Raw genomic sequence first — 27,186 nt, 5'->3', positions numbered from 1 at the left:
TAACTGACTTTAAAGTCAATTGCTAACTATCAAGAATTAAACTAATTGTTATGCTTTGCAATGATCAGAATTGAACATTTATCTTTTGAAGAAAAAGAGAAATGCAAATGAGCCATGAGGGAACCATGCTCCCTTGTAACTTGGAAAAGAAATGTGTTTAACCACCTTTAACAGGGTGTAAAATGTTGGGGAGCATTTTACTTATTTAACTGCTGCATAGGACATTTGACAAGGCTTGGAAGCTGATAATCTGCACTTCCCTCAAGGTGTTGACTCCTGCTAGGGTACAACTCCACAATCAAAAGTCACCCTTCGCTTAAATTTTTCCAAGTGGACAATTGCCATGTGTGGCGATTGGCAATGAATACTGGCAGGCTATTCAGTCATGGGATTATCACAGTCAGGCTCAATCCTGTCCTCAATCTATGCCCACGTACATGCATTTTCCAGCTGGGTTTCCCCTCCCTGGCCCAGTGACACCAAGGCCAAATGTAGCACTTCCACTCCCAGTCTAGCTGAGACAAGCATAAACACAAGATGAGGAATTGAGCCCAGGATCTTTTGGTCTGTATGGTTCAGCTACCTTCACTAAGATGCCCCTCAGGGGAGATTTTGGCTTTTCAAACTTGTGGAAACTAATGCAAACAAGATGGCAAAAGTGGCCTCTTTAACTGCCATCACCATATGTGGTTATTTCACTCCAGCAACCCTGTATTAGAGCACAATGGAAGGGTGTTTTAATTATAATTCAAACATTTATTTAACACCACTAATTTATGCTTAATAGCATGAAATAAAATAAATTTTTGGTGTCACCAAAATCCTCTTAACCTTTGCTTGGTGATCGTAATAATAAAAGTCTATCTTAAATCATTTAGGTCAAATGAATGTTCATTCTCAATGGTGACAAGCCTAATTAAAAATAACAAAATAGCCGTGTGTTCAGACAGTAAGTAGAAGATCTGGGAGGGGAAGTGTGAAGGAGCTGATCTTGCTATTTGTTTTGGAGAGACAGGATCCTGCCTTTCCTTCAATCTCGTACAGACCTAAGATACACCAGACTATTTGGGGTATCGCATCGGCTGCCCGATACTCTGTTGCATTGCCTTTGTCTCTTAGTGACCGACAATGTGTGAAACAGATGGAATTACCTTGATGAAAAATATGCTTCCCTTAACCATTTGGAAATTGAGGGATATTTTAGCTGCCTTCATACTGGCCTCAGAGGGGTGCTGGTGCCACCAGTTCCTGATGCACGAGCCCGGTGAAGCCGGTGTCATCCTCAATGTGAATGTGCCGGATTCACTAAATCTGGACGCTGCAATCCCAGTAAAAGATGAGTCTTCCTGTTTTTAGGGAATACAGCAAGTTTATAATCAGGCATTGCTGACAGTTGCACGGGGCCCACGTGTCAGGAACCTCAAGTGCCAACATCTTCCCGAAGATCAACATTAAAGCATTTAGAAATGTCCTTCAATCTGCGAAGGTTTACAGGAAGCACATTTGTCATCAAGCATATTTTTAATCACTGTCTAATGACCCATGCTGGGCTGTGCATGTGTCTGACCGTTGGCCCTGGGGGTTAATTCTATGACTTAGGGTTCATGGCGCAAAACTTCACATGACAGACGTGCATATCAAGAGTTTGGGCATGGAGATTAGCGCACTCTCAACCCTGCGCACATTAATTGTAATGGACTTTCGTTCCTGAATTCCTGATATCCGCTCCGGTCATACGAAGCCCTGTGCCGGGTCCACTAACTCATAAAATTTACCTGTTAATGCCTTCCACTGTTGAATAGTCTGTCAACACTCACCACCTACACATGAAGACTAGCAACACTTGTGAAGTATTGAAGGCTGATTCCAGTGGAACCATATCCCCACCAGAGTCAATGCCTTCAGGAAAGGAGAGGAGAAAATTGGCCAAAAAAAATGCTATTCCTTCTTGTACTTTTACAGAGCAATAACCTGCAAATAATGGTGAAAATGATGCATGGGATGGATGCACCTCTCTTGGTGGAGGATGCTATGAAAAGAAAATTCTAATCCTGTTTTTAATTCTAACAGTTTTTAAAATTGCCACTGTCATTCTTGACAGATTAACAATGGTAAAGATATATCATCCAACAATGTTACTGATGAATTGTATAGAATATAGCCCCCTCCCCAATGATCATGGATAGGCATGGCCTGCATTCATTGAGCTACATCTTGAGAACATTACAACAAGTTACAAGATAATACCACAAGTGATTTGTACTTAATTTATTTTTAAATTTTGAGGTAATTTTACATGTACATTATTTTTAATTTTATGAAAAAGTACTTGGCAGAAAGAAAGAACTTGGTTGAGAGGTAAATGTTGGCCTGGACACTGCTCTTTACCAAATAGTGTCATAGAATCATTTACATCCACTCAAGAGGGCAGACAGAGCTTTGGTTTAATGCCTCATTTGAGAGGCAGCACCTCTGATGGTACAGCAGTCCCCAAGAACTCCATTATAGTGTCAGCCTAAATTATCTGCTCAAATCTCTAGAGTGGGACTTGAATCTATAACGGTCTGACTCAGAGACGAGAGTGCTACTACTGCGCCAAGGCTGACACCTGAGAATGCAGCAGATTTTTGTCTTTACCTCTTGGGCATTAAGCATAGCCTGGGTGGAACGCAGAAAGGAAAATGTGGCGGAGAGACTCAAAAGGCAGTTACAGAGCCAGCCTGATTTGCCTTCCATTAGTTTAAATGAGGAGATCTAGCACTGGCGTGCGATCCCCCACACCAGATTTTCCTCTCTGCCCTCCGCTCAGGTGATGTTTAACGCCCAGGGGGTTAAAGATGAAAATCTACCCCAACATGTTTGTGAACACCCACCAGAGGAAATCTTCATGGATGCATTTACGATGTCAGAACTTATAGCGGGCAATTTTTGTCTGCTTAATGCTCATTTTATGCTGAAAAACGGGAGAGCAGGCAGACCAAATTGATAAACCACCTGCCCACTGGCCACCTGAGTTCCACTCGATTTTCAAGCAGGCCTCAAAACGCTATTTGTAGGACCCTTGCGCACACTCTACATGCTGGTACAGGATGTGGAGCGGCCTCCCCAGGGTACTTAAAGGCTGCTCCAGAAATATTGCAATGAGTTTTTTTAAGTGATCCTTGTGAGACCAGAAGGTACTCCTTGTCCCACAAAAATCTTTCCACATACAGCTGGCAGCTCATTAACCCCCCCCCCCCCCCACCCGCCCCCAGCCATGTGGAGGAAATGCCACCCCACTCCTTTTAGATTTTGACTTCTCCAACAGATTCCCCCTCCCTCCCCCACCCAATCGGTGTGCTGTCCATCAACACTAGTTCAGCGTTGGCAGTTGACCATGAAAACGGTTCGGGCCTCTTATTGGTGCCCACCGGGCAGGCAGTGCGACCACTCCATCCCCCCCTGCCCGATATGCACCCAACCCGAAAATCAGCCCCACGGTGACCAGAGCAATTTTCCCCCTTGTATCTTGAGTATTGCAAACAAGATAAGCAATCAATGACTTAGATGTTGAACTTTCATTTTAGCTTTTTTTTTAATCCCCACCTCTGCCGCAGGGCAGAGGATTAATGGATCCCTTTACATGACCATTTTACCTTTGCAGCGGGAATCAGCAGATGGGATCAGGAGGCGGGCAATCAGACCGAGGTGGAAGAGCTATCACCGCACGGTCTAATGGAATCGTTGTGGGCGAGCATGGCCTCTTCTGTGCAGCATCTCACTCTCCAAAAACCAAATAGCGTAGCACTGTGATTCTCACTGTGTGCTGGGTTTGAGCAAACATGTGTGAACAGGCTGAAGAATGTGATGACAGACACATGTCTGTTGCATTTTAGTTCTTAAAGGAAAAAAAATCTCGTCCTGGGGAAAAAAGGGTTAGATGAGTAGCAGCTAGATGTGAACCGTATTTTCATGACAGGAATTGATTGGAGAGTGTATTTTCTTTTCTGGGGTTCCAGATATGATACAGATAATGTTTGGCCGGAAAATATGTTTTCCTTGTCTCAGTTCTTCTGAACAATCACATTTTGTATTTATTTATTCAGCTGGGGAGTAGGGTTTTCTTTTCAGACACACCGATTAAATTAAAATCAGTAAAGCCCTTAGGTACTCCCTCCACTGACCCTCCTCTCCTAGTTGCTGGGATATGGTTCTAAACCCACCATGAGCCCTTCATTACCATGCTCAAGTGGCTATTCTTCACGTGTCGCCTTCCTTTGTCACAATACTTCTGCAGCTGTCGATCTGTTAAACCATTCCCTCACCTCCACCTTTAATGCCATTGTCCCCAGTCAAACCTGTACTCGCTCCCATCCCACTTGTTTCCCTTGGTGTGGCCTCCATCTTCACTCCCTCACGTCCAAAGGATGCAGGCTTGAACGTATCTGGTACACAACCGTTTTAGCTATCCATCACCAGATCTGGCCGCACCACATCAAATGCTATCGGGCCTCACACTGCACTGCCAAAACCGCCCACTATTCCAGGATTATCCTGGAGAGTAAAAATAACCATCGTCTTTTCTCCACTACCAATTATCTCCTTAAACCCCTCTCCCTGCCCACTCCATCCCTATCACCAACAACATGTGTGAGCTCATGGACTATGCATCTGCCTCATCCCCCCTTCCCCTTGCCTATCAGGCCAAACTTCCTCCAGATTCCCCCAATTCCCCCTGTTCTTGGGCCTCTTCCTCTTTCTCATCTCCATTGAATAAAAGGGGCAGTGGCAGCATGGATATGAAATTGGCTAAGTGACAGGAAACAGACAGTAGTGGTGAACGGTTGTTTTTCAGACTGGCGGAAGGTATACAGTGGTGTTCCCCAGGGGTCGGTACTAGGACAATTGCTTTTTTTGATATATATTAATGACTTGGACTTGGGTGTACAGGATACAATTTCAAAATTTGCAGATGACACAAAAGTTGTGTTTTAAGTGTAGTAAACAGTGAGGAGGATAGTAATAGACTTCAAGAGGACATAGACAGGCTGGTGGAATGGGCGGACGCATGGTAGATGAAATTTAACGCAGAAAAATACGAAGTGATATATTTTGGCAGGAAGAACAAGGAGAGGCAATATAAACAAACAATACAATTCTAAAGGGGGTGCAGGAACAGAGAGACCTGGGCGTATATGTGCACAAATCTTTGAAGATGGCAGGACAGGTTGAGAAAGTGGTTTAAAAAAAATATGGATCCTGGGCTTTATAAATAGAGGCGTAGAGTGCAAAAGCAAGGAAGTTATGTCAAAACTTTATAAAACACTGGTTTGGCCACAATTGGAGTATTATGTCCAATTCTGGGCACTGAACTTTAGGAAGATGTGAAGGCTTTGGAGGAGGTGCAGAGAAGATTTACTAGAATGGTTCCAGAGATGAGGGAATTCAGTTACGCAGTTAGACTAGAGAAGCTGAGGCTGTTCTTCTTAGAGCAGAGAAAGTTGAGAGGAGATTTGATAGAAGTGTTCAAAATCATGAAGGGTTTAGATAAAGTAAATAAAGAGAAACTGTTCCCATTGGCGGAAGGTTCGAGAACCAGATGACACACATTTAAGGTGATTGGCAAAAGAACCAAAGGCAACATGAGAAAAACTTATTTACACAGCGAGTAGTTAAGATCTGGAATGCACAGCCTGAGGGGGTGGTGGAAGCAGATTCAAATTGTGGCTTTCAAAAAGGAATTGGATAAATACTTGAAGGGAAAAAATTTGCAGGGCTATGTGGAAAGAGCAGGGTGATGGGACCAACTGGATTGCTCTTACAAAGAGCCGGCATGGGCCGAATGGCCTCCCCCTGTGCTTTAACCGTTCTATGATTCTATGGTGCCCTTAACCACATCATCCGAAGGTATAGGGTCAGATTCCACTTGTACGCTGACGATACCCAGTTCGACCTCTCCACCACCTTTCTCGACCCTTCCACTGCCTTTGTGTTGTCAGGCCCCTTGTCCAATATCCGGTCTTGGATGAGCCATAATTTCCTCTAGTTAAGCACTGGGAAGACCACCGCCATCATCTTCAGCCCCCATCACAGACTCTGTATCCTTGCCCCCAATAACGTCCCTTTCCCCAGCCGTTGCCTCAGGTTGAAATAGACAGTTTGCAACCTCGCTGTTCTATTTGACCTGAGCTTCTGATCCCATATGCTTTCTATCAGAAAGTCCGCCTACTTCTACCTCCGTAAGATTGCCCACCTCCGCCCCTGTCTCAGCCCATCTGCCATTGAAACCCTCATCAGATAACTCAGTGCAGACTGTGGAATCAAATCTGGGACATTCCTGCACTCTGTACTCAGTACCACACCATACATTGCATTTACCCCTGCTTAGTAGTTTCTTCTACATTATCCCAAAAATATATTTTAACAACAGTTCAAAAGGAGCACTCCCTTTTGAACTAGTGTGTCATTTCCATTTCCCAAACTAGTCATCCTATGGTCCCTCCCAGCTAGACTTCAGGGGGGTAACTTTAACCTAACCCACCCTCAGGAACTGATGGAATCAGTTCAGCCGCCTGTTTTACACCCACCAATTTTACTTTCCATTGACTTTAAAATCAGGCAGATGTAAATCAAACAGCGATCAAATCCCATCAGGTTAAAATAACCACGTTTAGTATAAATTTGGCTCCCCACGCTCAGTTTGGGTTCCGCCAGGACCACTTGGCTCCAGACTTCATTAGAGCCATGGTCGAAACATGGACAAAAGAGCTGAATTCCAGAGGTGAGGTGAGAGTGACTGCCCTTGACATCAAGGCAGCATTTGACCGAGTGTGGCACCAAGGAGCCCTAGTAAAATTGAAGTCAATGGGAATCAGGGGGAAAACTCTCCAATGGCTGGAGTCATACCCACCACAAAGAAAGATGGTAGTGGTTGTTGGAGACCAATCATCTCAGCCCCAGGACATTGTTGCAGGAGTTCCTCAGGGCAGCGTCCTAGGCCCAACCATCTTCAGCTGCTTCATCAATGACCTTCTCTCCGCCATAAGGTCAGAAGAGGGGCTGTTCGCTGATGATTGCACAGTGTTCAGTTTCTTTTGCAATTCTGCAGATAATGAAGCAGTCCAGTCCCGCATGCAGCAAGATCTGGACAACATCAAGGCTTGGGCTGATAAGTGGCAAGTAACATTCGCGCCAGATAAGTGCCAGGCAATGACCATCTCCAACAAGAGAGAGTCTAACCACCTCCCCTTGACATTCAACGGCATTACCATCGCCGAATCCCCCACCATCAACATCCTGGGGGTCACCATTGACCAGAAACTTAACTGGACCAGCCATATAAATACTGTGGCTACGAGAGCAGGTCAGAGGCTGGGTATTCTGTGGCGAGTGACTCATCTCCTGACTCCCCAAAGCCTTTCCACCATCTACAAGGCACAAGTCAGGAGTGTGATGGAATACTCTCCACTTGCTTGGATGAGTGCAGCTCCAACAACACTCAAGAAGCTCGACACCATCCAAGATAAAGCAGCCTGCTTGATTGGCACCCCATCCACCACCCTAAACATTCACTCCTTTCACCACCGGCGCACAGTGGCTGCAGTGTGTACCATCCACAGGATGCACTGCATCAATTCGCCAAGGCTTCTTTGACAGCACCTCCCAAACCTGCGACCTCTACCACCTAGAAGGACTATTGTAAACAATTTTACAACACCAAGTTATAGTCCAACAAATTTATTTTAAATTAATTTGTTGGACTACAACTTGGTGTTGTAAAATTGTTTGCAATTGTCAACCCCAGTCCATCACCGGCATCTCCACATCAACCTAGAAGGACAAGAGCAGCAGGCACATGGGAACAACACCACCTGCACGTTCCCCTTCAAGTCACACACCATCCCGACTTGGAAATATATCACCGTCCCTTTATCGTCGCTGGGTCAAAATCCTGGAACTCCCTTCCTAACAGCACTGTGGGAGAACCGTCACCACACGGACTGCAGCGGTTCAAGAAGGCAGCTCACCACCACCTTCTCAAGGGCAATTAGGGAGGGGCAATAAATGCCGGCCTCGCCAGCGACGCCCACATCCCATGAACGAATAAAAAAAAATTTAATGATGAATTATGGACAGTTCAGTTGTTCAGAATAGCTTAATTACTCTTAATGTCATACTACAATGCACTGGTCAAACCATATTGTGTTTAATTCTGGTCACCATACACAAAAGAACAGTGATACGTCAAAAGCATATAGAGAAGAGTAACAAGGATCATTCAAAATGTAAGAGGGATGAGCCATGAGAAAAGGTTAATGAAGCTCAAGTCTAGAGAGAAGGTTAAGTGGTGACCTCATTGAGATATAAGTATTATTAAATAGTGTAGATAAGGTAAACCTGGAACATTATTTCAAAGTACAAGAAAGATGAATTCAATGGGTTAAATGACCTTGTTACTTGACTTTACCTTAACTTGACCTTAATTTAAAATCTATTCTTTAAACAATTTTAAATAAAAATAAAAAGCTTTTAAAATATCACTTAAGCTATGCCTGACTTCTCCATTTTCCCATTCTCTCTTCTTCCTTCTTTTTCTTTTTTCCCTACTCTCTGCTTTAACTTTTATTTTACATTATTTATTACCCACATATCTTATTTTAATATTTATTTTTCTTTCTTTTCCTTATCTATTTGAAGCTTAACAATGCTCACTCTAATTGGCTAAAAACTGGTTCCAAAGGCCACTTTTTAGCCATTCAGGAGGCTGAATAGATTTCCTCTGGTCAACATGTCCAATGAAATCGTAGTTGTATTCAGAATGAGATTGACTCGGTTGTATCACTGGGGAGACGATAACAAAATATTGTGTGATTTTTGGTCAAACATTCAGCAGCCAGAAATGGCCCAGACTCATGATCAGTGGTGCAGGGAGTTGAGTATCACTGAAGTCTAGTCAGCGGCACTGAAAGGGTTAAAAACAAAACTTCATACCTTGCTATAATGAACAAACGATTGGCAGTAAGTTTAAGGCACTATCAATCGTAGAATTCTGCTGACGTTCGTAATGTGCTCGAGATTTGCTCTTGCGGTTTATGACATCATCTGAGCTACTTGTTTGAATTCTTGCCTTGTAGCTCACTGACAACCATCTATTATTCTGTATTAGTGCTGAGAAACTGTTTAGCACCAGCACAAAAAAAACTCACACCGTAGAGGCACTTTCAGCATTTATCATATTGATGTCATGTCATTACCTCCATTCATTTGTTCCAGCTACACTTCACTGTGATTTCATGCAGCCCTCTATTTAAAGGTACAGAGTTCATAGAAACATAGAAAATAGGAGCAGGAGTAGGCCATTCGGCCCTTCGAGTCTGCTCCGCCATTCAAGATGATGGCTGATCCTCTATCTCAATACCATATTCCCGCTCTCTCCCCATACCCCTTGATGCCTTCTGTGTCTAGAAATCTATCTCCTTCTTGAATATATTCAGTGACTTGGCCTCCACAGCCTTCTGTGGTAGAGAATTCCACGGGTTCACCACCCTCTGAGTGAAGAGATTTCTCCTCATCTCAGTCCTAAATGTCCTATCCCATATCCTGAGAGTGTGACCCCTTGTTCTGGACCCCCCCCCAGCCAGGGGAAACATCTTCCCTGCATCTAGTCTGTCTAGCCCTGTCAGAATTTTATTATGTTTCAATGAGATCCCCTCTCATTCTTCTAAACTCTAGTAAATACAGGCCGAGTCAACCCAATCCCTACTCATACAACAGTCCTGCCATCCCAGGAATCAGTCTGGTGAACCTTCGCTGCACTCCCTCTATGGCAAGTATATCCTTTCTTAGGTAAGGAGACCAAAACTCCACACAATACTCCAGGTGTGGTCTCACCAAGGCCCTGTATAACTGCAGTAAGACATCCTTGCTCCTGTGCTCAAATCATAGAACCATAGAACCATAGAAAAGATGCAGCACAGAAGGGGCCATTCGGCCCTTCATGTCCACGCCGGCTCAAAGAACAACCAGGTGCCCATTCTAATCTCACCTTCCAGCACCCGGTCCATAGCCCTGCAGCTTACAGCACTTTAGGTGCAGGTCCAGGTACTTTTTAAAAGAGTTGAGGGTCCCTGCCTCTACCACCAATTTGGGCAGCAAATTCTATACACCCACCACCCTTTGGGTAAAAAAGTTTTTCCTCATGTCCCCTCTAATCCTTCCGCCAATCAGCTTAAACCTATGTCCTCTAGTTCTTGAACTCTCCGCCAGGGGAAACAGGTACTTCCTGTCTACTCTATCTGGGCCCCTCATAATTTTGTACACCTCAATCAAGTCACCCCTCAGCCTCCTCTGCTCCAAGGAAAACAACCCCAGCCTATCCAATCTCCCCTCGTAGCTGCAAGTCCTCTTGCAATGAAGGCCAACATACTATTTGCCTTCCTAACTGCTTGCTGCACCTGCATGTTTGCTTTCAGTGACTGGTGTACAAGGACATCCAGGTCCCTTTGTACATCAACATTTCCCAAACTATCACCATTTAAATAATACTCTGCCTTTCTGCCCTCTGTTTTTCCTTCCGAAGTGGATAACTTCACATTTATCCGTGTTATACTGCCCACTCTCTCAGTTCCTGTCAGCTGTCCTGTTTTAATCAGGATGGCCCAATATTAAACATCACTGCTGAGAAAATCAGATTTCCAAAGGCAGGACAGTGAGCTGATTCTTGATTCCCACACTCCCACTGTAAGCAACAGCTCCAATTCGGCACTTTCAACACATTGCAAGTTGAGCAATATCAAGTACAAGTAACATCTCCATACAAAAGTGATGATCAGGAAAAAAACAGCTAGTCCATCAAGCCTGCCCCACAGTCGTGATGCCTGAAGTGTCATGATGAGACCCTTCCTGTTCCTCCTTCCCCTGCCCCGACAGCCATGTAATCTCCTGGGAGAGGCAAAAACCCAGAGAAAAACCCAGGGCCAATACAGGAAAAAATACACTGGAATATTCCTTTCCGACCCCCTCAGGTGATCAAAACCATTCCAAGAAAATATAATTACTGCAATATTCATACAGCAGTAGGATGAGGAACAAAAACACAGAAATGAGGGGGGATGAAACAGACTCTTGTAAACACTGCATCAGCATTACTCCAGAACAGCTCATCCACATGGAATACAACACAAATGAAAAAGTGACAGAAAACCGTAGCTACTGAACCAGTGGCTTCAGAATAAAGGGGAACACTTCAAATTCTGAGTATTTTCCAGAATGGCATCTCCAAGATTTATGAAGAAGATTTTAACTCACAGTCAGGAATCGAGAAGGGGATGGGGGGGCGGGGGGGGGGGGGAGAATATGATGCTCCTGGATATGAAGCGGCTTTAAATTACCACTTAATCAGCACTCTGAAAGGTTCTGCCCTCCTTACAATCAAGTAGTGTTTCATGGGACTCTTAAAGGGAAATGATACTATACACCAATGACTAAAGCAGACATGGGGGGGAATGAAAGCATCTGGTGTCCTTGGTCAGCATAGTCCGTCAGCATTTTCTTTACTGTTTTGTCTAACATTCGACTTTATATTACTCACAAAGGAAAAGAAGATTTGGGTGACTTTTACCCAAGACAATGAAAATTAAGCATTCTCCAAGGACTGCAGTGGGAGGTCATCCATTTTGGACCAAAAAAGGATAGATCCGAGTATTTTTTAAATGGTGAAAAGCTAGCAACAGTGGAGGTCCAAAGAGATTTAGGGGTCCATGTATACCGATCACAAAAAGGGAGTGATCAGGTAAAAAAAATAATCAAAAAGGCTAATGGAACGTTAGCTTTTATATCTAGAGGGCTAAAATGTAAAGAGGAGGAAGTTTTGCTTCACAGCTATTTAAAAGCCCTGGTTAGACCACACCTGGAGTACTGTGTACAGTTCTGGCCACCGCACCATAGAAAGGATATTGGCATTGGAAGGAGTACAGTGCAGAATGTTACCGCGGCTTCAAGGGTTAAATTATGAGGAGCGATTACATAAACTAGGTTCATATTACCCAGAATATAGAAGGTTAAGAGGTGATTTGATTGGGGCTTTTAGGATTTTGAAAGGAATTGATAGGATAGATAGAAATAAACTTTTTCTGCTGGTAGGGGAGTCTAGGACAAGGGGACATAAACTTAAAATCAGAAGTCTAGAAAATTCATCAGTGAGGCCACATTTGGAATATTAGGGTAGAAATTTCTTTGGGTTTTGCCAATTTTTAGAGCACAAAATTGACATTCCACTTATGAATTTCGTGATGGGTCGTCCCGCACCAAAAGTGCGCACAATATGGTCGGCACAATATTGCTTAAGATGCACATTAGGCACCTCTGGCAACCATCTGAAATGAACGCTGGCCTCATTCAAATCAAGACAGCAAAGGCCTGTGGAGGGTCAAAGAAGATACCAAAGGAGGCAAGGGCCAAGGAGCCGTTACAGCACACAGGTCTTCCACAACAGGATGTCGCACCTCAACATGTCAGAGGAGCAGTGTGTGAGGAGGCTGAGGTTCAGCAGGCAGGCAGTCACTGAACTATGTCATCTGTTGCAGCAGGGATTGGGGCCAAACAACAGAGCACAGACAGCACTGCCTGTTGCTGTGAAGGTAATGGTGGCTCTCAACTTCTACACCACAGGCTCACTCCAGGCTGCAACAGGCGACATCAACAACATCAGTCAGTTTTCTGTCCATACGGCCGTCAAGCACGTGATGGATGCCCTCTTTGCAAGGGGAGAGCAATACATCATCTTTCCAATGCAGGCTGCTGATCACGGGAAAGAGCTCTCGGATTTGCCTGCATCGCTGGGTTTCCCCAGGTGCAAGGTCTCATTGACTGCACACACATAGCCCTGCGTTCTCCCCATCACGAACCAGCCATATTTTATAACAGGAAGTGGTTCCACTCCTTGAATGCTCAGCTGTGTGTGACCACAGGAAGTGAATAATGCAAGTCTGTTCCCGGTATCCTGGCAGTAGTCATGATGCCTTCCTACTGCACCAGTCCTCAATCGCCCCTGTCTTCGACCCAGATCAGCGGGTGTCAGGTTGGCTCCTTGGAAAAAGGGGTATCCCCTCTACATCTAGCTCATGACTCCTTTCAGGAACCTGGGCACAGACACGGAGCACTGATACAATGATAGCCTCATTCAAACCAGAGCTGTAATTGAGCAAACCATAGGAGTCCTCAAACAAAGGTTCTAGTGCCTGGACTGATCCGGTGGAGTCCTGAAGCATCACCTTGAGTGAGACCCCAGATTTGTTATGGTTTGCTGCATGCTACACAACTATGCTATTTGGAGTGGCCAAGCTTTGCAGCCGTCACAGAAGGAAGCGCAGGAACAAGATGAAGAAGGGGACGAAGAAGAAGATGATGAAGAAGACTAAGGCTGAGCAGTGCTGCCAGCTGCCAGAGATGTAAGGCAACAAATTATTGAGGAGATTCTCCTAAGCAAACCCTGCCTCCAGCACACCAACAGTCCCACCATTTGCCCCACCCACCCTCTAAATGCCCTCCAACACTACCACATCATTGGTCTTCCTCCTATATAACTACAAAGACAAACAGCAAAGCCAAGCAAATAAAACCTCTTTACTTCACATGGTGCACATTGTGGATTTAACAACTTTTTCCTCCTTTTCATATTGAAATTAAATCACCTGAGTGCAATCCCTTAGTGCCTGGCCTCTGTGCTGATTGACCTATTGTAGAGCTCCTCCGAGATGATTCCCTTGTTGCAGCCTGGGAGGGGGGGGGGGGGGCGGTCAGAGGCTGCTGATCATCCACTGAGGGCACTTGAGATGGTCGTGGTGGGTGACCTCAAGCAGGTCTGGGCTTTGAGGGCTCGGCTGCAGACTGCTGTGTTTCGGCATTGGCCGGGGCAGTCTGGGATAGCTACCTGCATGGGACCAATAAAAGCACTGGGTCAGAGGCTGGCAGGGGAGCAGGAGGAAGCAGGCATGCTGTCATCCTGAGAAAGGACAGCATTAGCCTCTCCCATGGAGCCAATGCAATTGTCATGGGGCTGCGTCTCTACACTGCATCTGCTCTGCATGCGAACAGAGTGAAGGAGTGTAGTGATGCCCTGGGACCCCCTCTCCATGCTACCCTTTATGAATTGAAAGGAAATACTACACCCCAGAGCCAAGGTGTCAGCAGTCTGAGCTCCCAGTGAAGCTATCAGAGCTATCACCAGAGACTCCATCATTGTGGGCCCCACTGCAGAGTTTATACAGCAAACCACTCGCTCCATGGTTGACTGCATGGTCTGAATGCCTTGCTGGATGACCCACACAAGCTGGAGCTGGACTCTGTGCTCTGTGCCATTGTGCGCAAGCTCGCTGGCAGGCTGCCCAGTGCACTTAAAAGAGTTATGCAGAGAGTGATGAGAGATTGGAGTTAGAAGTCTTACCTTACCAACCCTGGTCTGGTCATTAAACATCTTCCTGCATTGCAACCATGTCCTGGGGGCGATGCTCGTGGCGCTGATGCCCTCTGCCACCTGTGCCCACTGCTACCAAGCAGCTTGGTGGGATAACTTCCAGCCAGTGGGAAATGGACATCCCTCCTCCTGGTGACTTCATCCACCAGGACCTCCAATGCACTATCCGAAAAGTGCGGGGCCCTTGAAGCATCTGCTAGTCCTGCCATTTCGTGAGTTGCCTTCCAGTTGCCTGCTGTCAAAGTGCACCTCCCCTTTAAGAGGTGCAGGCTGCCTTTAAATATCATCAGGGACGCCGGATATTCAAGCCCTCAATTTTTAATGATAATGAGGGACCCTGACCAACTTTACTTCCTAGTTACGCCCACGTGATTAGGTGTGCTCTGCTGGTGCAGCACAATTCTGAGCCCAGAAATGGGCCCACGTGAATTTTTGCTCCACTCTGTTCAATATTAGGCACCCCTCTTCAAAAGAACACAGATGCATCAAAGACAGTTCAAAGAAGCTTGATAAAATTTTAAGTTATGAAGAGAGGCCGATAGAATTCAGTTGGGAGAAAGAAAGTTGAGGGATAATGATGCAAATCTTTAAAATGCTGAAAGGCGCAGATAATGCCGATGTAAGCAGTTTATTTAGCTTAAACTGTGATTGCAGAAGTACAAAATTAGCAAGCCTCAAGCAAGACAAGAGATTAAAAGAAAAGTTTTTGTCCCCAAAGAGTGGTGGATATGTACAACAGACTTCATAAAAGCAATACATCCGCGTCTATTAATTCCTTTAATAAGAACTTGATGAATATCTGGTGAAGAATAAAATTGAAGGTTCTAAGGATAAGTATACATGTCGATGTTTAAATACTCTACAGAAGGTGCTGCTTCCTGTGCTACCGGAACCATTGAAATGTCAACTCTGGAATGCGACTGGTCAGGGCTGAATAACGTAGGTCGCAATGTTAGATTGATTTCCTGGAATTACCACAGGGGATGAAGGAGACATATCACAGACCTTTATGTTTTGGTGGGTGGAGTCACATCCCTCAGGAGACTGAATAAATGAAAGTAGCAGCAATGACAGTGCAAATTGCTCATGGTCTGTTGGAAGGATCAAAAAGCCTTTTCTTGTTTAATAGTTTCTTATGGCAAAGCACATCTCTGCCACTCAGAGATAAAGATTAGGACACCACATATGGCTAAATATGGACTAATTAGCTATTGCAGACTAATATAAACTGAATAAAATTTGCCAATCAAATAACTTTTATTCACATGTATTACTTGCAAGTTTAAGTTACAAAAGTATTTTGATCATATTTTTCTGGTTTGAAAATGGTGCACCAGATTAACATGATGAGTCGGCTTGACTCAGTTGACTCTCAACTCTGAGTCACAAGGTTGTGTGTTCAAGCTCCACTCTGGAACCCAAGCACATAGCCTAGGCTCATACTCAATGCAATGTTGAGGGTGTGCTACATTGTTGAAGATGCATTTTTTTGGATGAAACATTAAATCAAGGTCCCATCAGACTGTTTAGGTGGATGTGAAAGATCCCATACAACAATAACAACTTGCATTTAAATAGCGCCTTCAATGTAATAAAACGTCCCAAGGCACTTCACAGGAGCCCAATCAGACAAAAGAATTGACACCGAGCCAAAGAAGGAGACATTAGGACAGGTGATCAAAAGTTTGGTCAAAGAGGTAGGTTTTAAGAAGTGTCTTAAGGGAGGAGAGAGAGAGATAGTGAGGCAAAGAAGTTTAGGGAAGGAATTCCAGAGTTTAGGGCCTAGACATCTGAAGTCATGGCCGCCAATGGTGGGGTGAAGTAAGTTGGGAATGCACAAGAGGCCAGAATTGGAGGAGCATGGAGTTCTTGGAGGGTTATATATCCTCGTGTCTGAGCCAATATTTCACCCTCAGTCAACACCACCAAAAAATACAGATTAACCTGTCATTTATCTCACTTACTGTTTATCGGACCATATTGCATGTTTATTGGCTGATGCGTTTGCTTAAATAACAACAGTGACTGCACTTGAGAAGTACTGTAATTCATTGTCTGTGAAGTATTATGGGATGTCCTGATAAAACACTATATAAATAAGAGATTTTTTTTCTTTCCAAATGTCTGGAAAATTTGGGAGAGCACATTCTGCAGGTATTTATTGTCACACAGCTTATCAGTGATGCATTTTTGAGAATTCTACCTTCAAGGTGTAGAGCAAACAGACAACATAAATACTTTGAAACTGTGTCCTTAAGTTGCGTAAGTCTGGCACACAAATAATAAACTCATTGGACTGCAAACAGTGCAATGTCTTGTTTATTCTATACAGACTCGTGTTTGCTTATAAATAGATGCCTCATGCATCTTCATACTTATCTTTTCTACACTTAAGTGTAGGTCTCCCATAGATGTAGAAAGGGCAGTATCTGGAGTTGGTATTCTTTGTAACATTTTGCTTTTGTTGTTTCCATGGTATTTCACTGCAGTGAATAATCATTTTCGTAGTGGCTGTGGTGACATGGCATTCTCTTCTGTAACAAAAATGAACATTAATTTTTATGGAATAAAAATGCTTGGTTTATTCAGGACGTTGAAGGGTTGATGAGATTCTTCCATTTGCCTATGTAGTTATTGTATCAAGGCACTTACTTGGACTGGGAGCAACTTCTATTTTTTATTTGTTCTCTGGATGTGGGCTATGAACCTCTTGCAGTACACAGAGATCAGCTGGAGCCAATTGAATCAGTTACCTTACTGTGTGCATTGTGTATGAGATTATCAGTATGACATTATCAGTATGAATTCCACAGTCCTAAGATCTTTTTCCAATACAATCTTGCTATGAGTTGTAATGGTTAACCCCATGGGCATTGCCGCACAACAAAGAGGAGTTTATGGTCATTATTAGTATTAAAAGTGAAGAGCATTCTGTACCTGGGGTGTAACCTAATTTTCCAGATGATAATAGATTCTGAATGAGCCAAGAAACTGAAGTTCCCTCTGCCTATCCTAATAAACTATGATGGCCCTACCGTACCGACTAGATGGGCCACAGAGGTCATTTCTGTTCCTATACATTACTGTGTACCTACAGTAAAATGCAAGAATTACAATCATCTACTCAAAACTTTCCTCGCCAACTATATAAATTTCCTCAATGATGCATTTTAGGGGAGGCTAGAGATGCATTTAAGAGGAGGCTAAATAGGTACATGAGGGAGAAAGGAATAGAAGGATATGCTGATAGGGTTAGACGAAGTAGGGTGAGAGAGGCACTTGTGGAGCGTAAACATTGGCATAGACCAGTTGGGCCGAATGGCCTGTTTCTATGCTGTAAATTCTATGTAATTCTATGTAACCTATGTAGACAGACAGACATGGTTTAGTTCAGTCCAACCCTGCAGAAGTGCACATCTTGCTGATCATTCACAGAGCAGCATTGAGATAACCACGGAGAAGTCTGAACTTTAGGCTATTACAACTCTATGGGTGAGAACATGTGATGCTGAGTAGCAGCATTGGGGTTATGGTCCTAAAAATGTATTTCTTTTAAATAGAAACATTACTCATGATATAGTCTAGTGGCACACATATCATGGAGTGGATTACTACCTCCCACATAGCAAGACCCTGATCTCGGCCAAAGTTTCAGAGGGAGGTGAATAGTTGAGGTACTTACCCACAAGTAGTGAAGGATAATTGAAGGGTGAATCAACCTGAACTGTTCTCATACAGAGTTGATCGAGATTTGCGAGCAGGTCACTTTCCTGCCTTCTATTTTTTATTTGTTCTCTGGATGTGGGCTATGTTGGCAAGGCTGCATTTATTGCCCATTCCTAGTTACCCCAAGAAGGTAGTGGTGGGTCTTATTCTAGTGATTGTTTTCACAACTGTGTTTCTTGCTAGGCCACTTCAGAGGACAATAAAAGTCAACCACAAAATGTGGGACTGGCGTCACATGCAGGCCAGACTGGGTAGGAGTGGCAGGCTCCCTTCCCTGAAGGACACTGGTGAACCAGTTGGGTTTTCATGACAATCCAGTTGCTCTCATGCCTTCTTTTCCGGTAGCTGCCGGGGGGAATGTTGCAAATGGTAATTTTGTGACCCTGGAAAGGATCAATTTCTGCATTGGTGCACTCAAACAGCAGCTGGCTGGAAAATGTTGTTTTTAAAAAAACGCACAATGCAAAATAGAAAGATTAAGGTGTTAGCCACTGTTGAACTGAAGCATGTAAACAGAGACGGATGAGCTGAGTTTCTTAGACCAACTTTTTCTTCAGTTACGGTGTTCCAATAAACACCAAAAACTCTGATTCTGTTTTCTCCATTGAAAAAGCCTTCCTGGCAAAATGCTTAGGGCAGATACACATGCCCAGGTTGGGCTGGCACACTCTAGGGTAGGCTATTTCCAAGCTCAGCACCATCTAAATTATGTCACCAATCTTACATGTGCATGCAGGCATACACACCAGTGGCCGCTATAGAAATCAATGTGAATAACAACGCTCAGCACAGGGGTCATTGGACTAGATTCATTATCACCTCTTTTTTTTCTTGCAAGCAAGAAATTAGACACAGCAGGCAGGAATTTCCTTAATAAATTTCATAATGGGTTGTATGCATTGACTTGTTTTTTTTTTAGCTGCTATAGCTCAACGTGTGGGGAGTCCATCCAAACAGCTGGTGGAGGTCCTTCCCTGATATTATCTACTGCTATCAGAAAATATAACTTATCTTCTCCTCCTAGTGGCAAGGCTCCAATAGTGAGAGTCAACCAGGAGATAAGAATAGTTCCAGGGCCTTTGCTTCGTTCTTATCGCTGCCAGTGAAAGAATCATCACACACTGGGGAAAGTCATCAGATGAGTCAGCAGTTTTAACTGCTTTAACCTTTAAACTGGAGTGATTTCTGCTCCGAGCCCTAGTATCTCTACAACTGCCTCCAGAGAAGGGAGAATACAGAAAGCTGGGATAATTTTACCACCATGTTGAAAGTCACAAAATCAGTAGTTGCTACTTGTGTCTGCTGTTTCCACTGGCAGGAGGGTCGGTAACCAGAGGGCACAAATCTAAGATAATTGGCAAAAGAACCAGAGGCGAGATGAGGAGAATTTTTTTTAACGCAGCAAGTTGTTACAATCTGGAATGCACTGCCTGAAGGGGTGGTGGATACAGATTCAATAGTAACTTTCAAAAGGGAATTGGATAAATACTTGAAAAGGAAATACTTGCAGGGCTATGGGGAAAGAGCAGGTGATTGGGACTAGTAGATAGCTCTTTCACAGGGACGATGGCCCGAATGGCCTCCTTCTGTGCCGTAAGATTCTATGATTCTATACTCTGCTTCTGATTACTGACAGGAACAGAATACAGCCTCAAAGATCGCCTGAGAGCTCTTACTCCTATCAATTCTGAAGTCAAAAAGCAACAGTAACTAAATGGTGCAATCCTCAGATTTTAGTTAAGACCAAATACTTTTTTTTGGTTCAAAATGTATTCATTGTGCAGAGGAATTGCTTACCTATGCAAGCATGCTACAATACAGTCCACGTACAGTTCAGTTGGTTACTGGGGTTTAAAGATTGTGCAAACAATTGTCCGGTGCTATTTTGGCTACAAACTGTGAAATTCCACAAGATAGTATCAGTTATATCAGATAATCCTACGTGATGACATCAGTTACTGTCACATGCATGAGTGAAATCTTCTGAAATCACATAATTGGGATCAAAAACATCCCTAACAGTGCCTGGCAAGGGTAAAAACTGCCGCAACACAGGAAATGGCGAAGAGAACTATTAGCCCAATAGATGATTCTGACTGTTGATTAACACAATCAAAGACATCTATAATTATCACCGTTATAACTCATCCTTACAATCTGAGAAAGAATGGACTATAGGAGCCTTTCTAAACACACGCCTGGCTATGGAATAACAGCACAATTACTGTTGCATTACCAGTCATTATCTTGTCAAAGGCTGATTTAAGACTTGACTCACTGCTGGGTTTTGTCTGCAACTAGATGCAGCCAGGAGCCATAATTCCTGGCAGTTTACTCCGCCTGTGCCCTGTCAGGCTGTCTGCCAACACTGGGTTCTGGTTGTTTTATCAGACATGGCTGTGTTCTTATTAACCCTTTTGGAGCAGTCACTTAAAGGTCGATTATACTCCATGACTTGTATCAGTACAACTTCACATCAATGCAAACTGTATAGTGTTATTATGCTAGTTAAAGTCACCTGAATTTAACTTAGGTAAGAATTGTGATTCCACCACAATGAGGCATCCTTACACCTCTTCAGCTTCAACCCTGCAGCTGTGGCTCAGTTGGTAGCACTGAGTCAGAAGATTATGGGTTCAAGTCCCACTCCGGAGACTTGAGTATAAAACATAGGTTGCAGTACTGAGGGAGCACTGCACTTTCGGAGGTGCCGTCTTTCGGATGAGATGTTAAACCGTAGCCTCGTCTGCCCTCTCAGATGGACGTAAAAGATCCCACGGCACTATTTCGAAGAAGAGCAGGGGAGTTCTCCCCAGAGTTCAGGCCAATATTTGTCTCTCAACCAACATCATTAAAACAGATGATCTGGTCATTATCACATTGCTGTTTATGAGATCTTACTTTCCGCAAATTGCTGCCACATTTCCGACATTAGAACAGTGACTACACTTCAAAAAGTACTTAGCGCTTTACAGCCTTCAAATTAAAGAAAAAAATACTTGCATTTAAAAAGCGTCTTTCATGACTTCATGACGTCACGTGACGTCATGAAGTCATGAAAGACGCTTTTTAAATGCAAGTATTTTTTTCTTTAATTGTAACTGGTGCAAAATACGTTTTTTTGAATTGTATTATTAACCTCTCAAACTTTAGCGGAGAGCTGATCCTCCTGCTGCTACTTTGTTGACACTAAAATATAACCATCATTTGCTGGCCAGTAAGTGCAGTATAACTTGCATCTGATGTCCCCATGTCATTCTAAACAGGTACTGGCAAGGTGATACCGATGGGGCCTCGGAAGGGCTGGTACCAGGCTGGATTATTTTGTGCACCAGAAGGAGCATTGAAAAACTGAGCACCGCCAGGGTTGTTTTCTGAGCAGTATCCAGCAGTCCCTTCAAGGACCACGGGTTAGGCCACTCAACGCCTAGTACAAATGTGCCTCAAAATTGCAATTAGGGCCCTGTGTCAATTATAGGACCTCAATTTGCATGTTAAAAGTGGCCTCCCACCTGAAATAGGAAGATGCTCCAGCCATCCAGCTCAGGACCCTACCCAAGGTGGTGGCAGCTGGAGCACCAGTGTAAATGGGGCAGGAAGTGACCAAACGCCACTTCCAGGCCGCTACCACCCCATTTGCGCCTGGCAGAGTGAATTAAAAGTACTCCATCGTTTGCATTCTGAGGAAATCAAGGATCAAACAGCTCGTTGAAGGAGAGGGAAGAAGGCAGGGGTGGATCAGAGACATGGGCTAGTGGTACAACCATGGCTGATGACTCCTCTGCACAACTTCCTCACAACTGCAGAGAACAGATACAATGGGCTCAATTTTCGGACGTCCGAGACGGCGGGTTCGTGGCGGGGGGGCTCCGAAAATCGGGGATTCTCTGGGCGGGTCCGGAGCCCGGCTCCAACCTGCCCACTTCCGGGTCCCCCAGTGACTCGCTTAGATGCGGGCGCAGCCCCCGCATGCGGGACTCCCGCTGGCAATTAAAGCCGGCGGGATCCCACTTAAACCAATTAATTAGATAGTTCAGGTTGTTTGCATTCCTGATTTGTAGGATATTTTAGGAGGGGTGGGATTTTCAACTCAACTGAGCGTGTTTCCCGTACTGGGGGAAACACTCCCAGTTCAAATGGACATGTTGCAGCCACCAGCCCATGGCAGCCGCAAAGGTCCATTTGACAGGTGGGTGGGGGGGGGGGAGACCCTCACCCATTGCAGGAGGCCACTCTGTCACTTTGGACAAAGTTTGGCCTCCACCACCCTCCTCCTAACAATAAAATTCACAAACTTGCAACCTCAACTCCGGTGTGCAGACACATTTACCTACCTTGCGGACCCCCTCAAACGTACATCTTCCAGATGAGAGCCGCCATAGCTGCAGTCATGACTTCCTCGGAAGACAAACAGCATCACCAGCCTCGCTGGCCATGCCGTTCACCTCTGACACATGGAGCTCCACAACACAATGCTGTGACACATCCACCTGCACAGCAGGAGGGAGGGCAACCGCAGAGAGAGATGCATCGCAGAAGGCACTACCCTCGCCACAGGGCTACAGACCGAGGCTCAGCTTCCTGGACCTTTCTGAGCAGCAGTGCACACGGAAGCTCAGAGTCACTCGACATGTAGTCATGGACATCTGCAGCCTCCTTCATGCCAAGCTGCTCCCGGCTGGTCCGAGCACCATCTTCTTACCTGTCGCTGTTAAAGTCACCACTGCCCTCAACAACTTCTCCTCCGCATCCTTCCAGGGTGCCACTGGGAACATCGCCGACATCTCTCAGTCGTCTGCACAAAAGAGCCCTGCAAATACACCTACACCTACTCTGCAGTGACACAATGGGTGACATCAGTTGTGGGTCTTCACGGTGATCCTCAGGAAAGGGCATTATTGCACAAACCAGACAAGATTTGCAAAGACGTGGCAGTAGTGGTGACAACATAATATGTAATGTGAGTTGATCAGAAATTAAATATAAGTGAAAAACATGACAAACCATCACACACCCTTGTGCATCCCCTTCATGCTCACGACACATTTGCCTTACGCTTCCTACTGCACATACGTGTTGCATGCCCTGTGGCTGCAGCACAGGTAGTGGCAGGTCGGGTGAGGCTGACCATGAAAGAGATGCATCAGAGGGTGAGTATGAGATGGAGCCATGAGATTGTATGAGGATTGGGTTGAGTGGTAGTGGCGGGATGAGTACTGGCGAGGTGAGTAAGTGCAGGTAAGATGAGGATGAGGTTTGAGTGGGTGTGAGGAGTGATGTGATAGAGTAGTGTTGGCAGTGCAGAAGGAGATGTGGGGTGGGGGCGGTGATGTGGCAGACGGAGTGTAGGGGAATGGGTAAGTGTACTCGCTTTGGCTGACCTACTTAGGTCATTGCAGCGCCTCCTGCACTGTACGCAGGTGCGTGATATGTTTGTGGTGCTGGTCACCTCCTCTGCCACCTCAAGCCAGCCTTCTTGGCGGCAGAGGCTGGCCACTTCTTCCCATCCGCCGGGGAGAAGATCTCTGTCCTCCCCTTCCTCCTCACCCCATCCAGCAGGACCTGGAGTGAGGCATCATTAAACCTGAGAGCAGCCTTCCCCCTGGGCTTCTCCATGCTCTAATTTTGGCTCCTTTCTGCAGCATCAGTCAGTGGAAGACTGCCCCTTTAAATAGGGTTCCTCCAGCTGACAGCCTATGATGCGGCTGTGCAGTCCGCCCGCTGCGCAGCTTTCCAGCGCGAAACCCGCAAGCCTTCAATTAGGCTGCGATCGCGTGCGGAGCACCCCGAATTCACTGGGCGCGATGCCCATGCGCCCAGTCGACCCCCCTGCTGCCAACCCGCCTCCCTCCTAAAATTGAGCCCAATGAAACACATTGGCAAACCAGGGCTATCACCAAACAGTTGGGGTGCTACAGCAACCATTCAGATCTTGGAATAATCAGGGCAAATCTTACAATATGCCCTCAGAGAAGGTTGTGAAAATTGTAATGTTATGGTGCATGCTGCATAATATCGCTATGGATATCAGCCTCATCATGCAGCAGGAGAAAAGAATGCAATACAACTGCATTAAGCCTCCATTTGATAACATTGCTAGCACAATTTTACCCTACAGAGATCTAGAATACAAACTAGGTTTTCAGGTGAGGCTGCATGCCAGGGGCCAGAATCCTTGACTGCCTGTTTGTTATCTAAACATGAAAATGTTACTTATCCCAATCTCACAGCATGTTACCTTGCTCTGAGTGCATGCCTTCTCTTTCATCACTTGGAGCTGTATGTAACTATACCCGGTCTAGCACAGTTTCTTTCTGCTTTCATTTCTGGCTTTATCCTGAGAAGAATCAGAGGTTTTCTTGAAAGCTTCAGGGCTTTTGTTTCAACTGCTCTCAGGCTTTGTAGGTTTTCAGTCTATTTTATGTTTTACATGTTCCGTAATTTTCGTGTATAATATTATATGTTGAAAAGGCTGTTTTACTTGTTTATCCTATAGCCGTAATGTTCCTCAATCAAAGAGTTTGCCAAACTGGGGCAACCACATTTTTTAAGTGTAGAGAATTTTTTAAGTGAAACTGTTGGTTTCTGGTAGCTTAGCTTGATGGTGCCGATTTGGCCATTAGTACAGGGCTGTTGACACTTTCTTCCCTGGACTAAATGTTATTTGGGCCTGTAGTAAATACAATAGCACGAACACTCTGAAGTTCAAGCTAGGGGCACATCAACCAAAATCAGAGTAGACAGGCAGTGTCAGCTTATTGCATAGCACTGGGCAAAGTACCTAAGTTAGGTAAGCATAGATTAATCCTGCTGTTAGCTGGTTGTATGTGTACGCATTCATTTTAGGAGATTGTTTTGAAAACATTTAAAGACGCTCAAAACCCACCAGGACTCGAGCCGTGCCCTGCAGGGCTACGGACCAAATGCGAGAAAGTGGGATTAGGCTGGGTGGCTCGTTTCTCAGCCGGTGCGGACATGATGGGCTGAATGGCCTCCTTCTGTGCCGTAAATTTTCTATGATCCTATGATTTTATGACTCAGTAAAGCAGAGAGTAGTGGTGAACGGTTGGTTTTCGGACTGGAGTCCGAAAACCAACCGTTCACCACTACTCTCCAGGGGTCGGTATTAGGACCACTGCTACATTTTGAGATATATTAATGACCTGCACTTGGGTATACAGGGTATAATTTCAAAGTTTGCAGATGACATGAAACTTGGAAATGTAGTAAACAATGTGGAGGATAGTGGACTTCAGGAGGACATAGACAGACTGGTGAAACGGGCAGACACATGGCAGATGAAATTTAAAGCAGAGAAGTATGAAGTGATATATTTTGGTAGGAAGAATGAGCAGAGGCAATATAAACTAAATGGTTCAATTTTAAAGAGAGTGCAGGATCAGAGAGACCTGGGGGTGTATGTACACAAATCCTTGAAGGCAGTAGGACAAGTTGAGAACGCTGTTAAAAAAGCATATGGGATCCTTGGTTTTATTAATAGAGGCACAGAGTACAAAAGCAAGGAAGTTATGCTAAACCTTTATAAAACACTGAATAGGCCTCAGCTGGAGTATTGTGTTCAATTCTGGCACCATTCTTTAGGAAGGATGTCAAGGCCTCTGGAGATTTACTAGAATGGTACCAGGGATGAGGGAATTCAGTTATGTGGAGAGACTGGAGAAGCTGGGGTTGTTTTCCTTAGAGCATAGAAGGTTTAGAGGAGATTTGGGGGCCAATTTTAGGATGGCTGAGCGGGTGTATTCGGGGCGGGGCAGCTCCTAAAACGGAGGAATCCCAGAGCGGGTCCGGAGCCCAGCTCCAACCTGCCCACTTGCGGATTCCCCAATGATGCGTTCGGGTGCGTGTGCAGCTCCCGCATGCAGGACTCCCACCGGCAATTAAAGCCGGCGGGATGACAATTTAAATACTTACTTACCTAGTTGAGGTACTTGACAGACCTCATTGACAGGAGATTTTGGCAGGGGTGCAATTTTCATGGATCCTCAGCGTGTTTCCCGTGCTGTGGGAAACACTCCCTGTTGGAGCAGACGTGTTTCAGTCAGCAGCCAGTGGGAGATGCAAAGGATTTTTTGACAGGTGGGGGGAAAACCTCATTTATTGCAGCAGGGAACTCTGTCACTTCAGACAAAGTTTTAGCTGCAACACCTTAGTCTTTCCACTCAAAATTATTAATTTATACCCTAAACTCTGCAGTGCAAACACATTTACCTACTTTGCGGACCCCCTCAAACTCACACCGTCAGGATGGGGGGTGGGGGTGGCCGCCATGGCTGCATTCATCACTTCATCCGAGGACGAGCAACATCACCAGCCTCACCAGGCACACCGTCCACCTCCGCCATGTGGAGCTCCACAACACAGTGCTGCTTCACAGGCACCTGCACAAAATAGTCGTGCAACTACACATACACCCACTGGAGGGTGACCCAATGGGTGTTCATGGAGAATCTCATGAAAGGGACTTATTGCACAAGCCAGTCAAGAATGGCCAAGACATGGCAGTAGTGATGACAATATAATATTTAATGTGAGTTGAAACAAAATCAAATATAAATAAAAAACATGACAAACCGTCAAACACCCTTGTGCATCCCCTTTGTGCTCACGAAACCTTTGCCTTACGCTTCCTTCTACTCATACATGATGCATCCCCTGTGGCTGCAGCAGAGGTAGTGGCAGGTTGGGTGAGGCCGACCGTGAAAGAGATGCATCAGAGGGTGAGTATGAGACAGAGCCATGAGATTGTATGAGGATTGGGTTGAGTGGTAGTGGTGGGATGAGTACTGGGGAGGTGAGTAAGTGCAGGTAAGTTGAGGATGAGGTTTGAGTGGGTGTGAGGAGTGATGTGATAGAGTAGTGTTGGCAGTGCAGAAGGAGTTGTGGGGTGGGGGCGGTGATGTGGAAGACGGAGTGTAGGGGAATGAGTAAGTGTACTCACTTTGGCTGACCTAGTTAGGTCATTGAAGCGCTTCCTGCACTGGATACAG

The sequence above is a fragment of the Heptranchias perlo genome, chromosome 30 (assembly GCF_035084215.1).
Source record: "Heptranchias perlo isolate sHepPer1 chromosome 30, sHepPer1.hap1, whole genome shotgun sequence".
Taxonomy (NCBI): domain Eukaryota; kingdom Metazoa; phylum Chordata; class Chondrichthyes; order Hexanchiformes; family Hexanchidae; genus Heptranchias; species Heptranchias perlo.
The sequence above is the reverse complement of the archived record's forward strand: the minus strand, read 5'-3'. Positions refer to the sequence as shown.